We start from the raw sequence: 651 nt of genomic DNA on the forward strand, positions 1-651 counted from the left end.
TAATCAAATGTTAAACTGAATGTTGTGTAAGACATTTGTTTGTTGTATTTCCCTTCCGAGAAATTTTAATCATTCAAATAACAAATTTTTTTTTCCCACTTTAAAAATGTTTTTTAAAAGGAATTTCTTTTAATTCGGAAAATATGTCTGATTCGAAGCCGCATCTGGTACCGTCGTATTTTTTTTTTATTCATGTTTTCCCAGTGCAAGTGGCGTATGTTTCTTTTATATCTAATTACTTATGTATGTAATAGCAAAACCTACGGTCGCTCCGGCAAAATTTTACCTTCGTGAGTTAACAGAACCCTAATGAGATTTTTTTTTTTACTTGATGTCCTTAGCTCAAGTTATTACCATGTCTTACATCTCACAAAACCACATATCAACGTAAGCTTTCCTAAAGTTCTGTGATTGCCAATTAACGCTAATTAAGGTCACTTGAAACCCAAAGGTCTCTTAGATGCATGGTTAAATGACTCTCAACTCTTGGTTTCTCAAATACAAGGATTACGAGTTACTTGTCCGATTTTACCAAATTTTGCGCAATATCCAGACTCAGTACTCTTTGACAAGTCTTAACTCTTTCTGGTTCCTGAGATTAAGAAAGTTTCAAGAAAGCGACATACATCATTATCTTGTATGTATTAAGTT

The sequence above is a fragment of the Penaeus monodon genome, chromosome 33 (assembly GCF_015228065.2).
Source record: "Penaeus monodon isolate SGIC_2016 chromosome 33, NSTDA_Pmon_1, whole genome shotgun sequence".
Lineage (NCBI taxonomy): Eukaryota > Metazoa > Arthropoda > Malacostraca > Decapoda > Penaeidae > Penaeus > Penaeus monodon.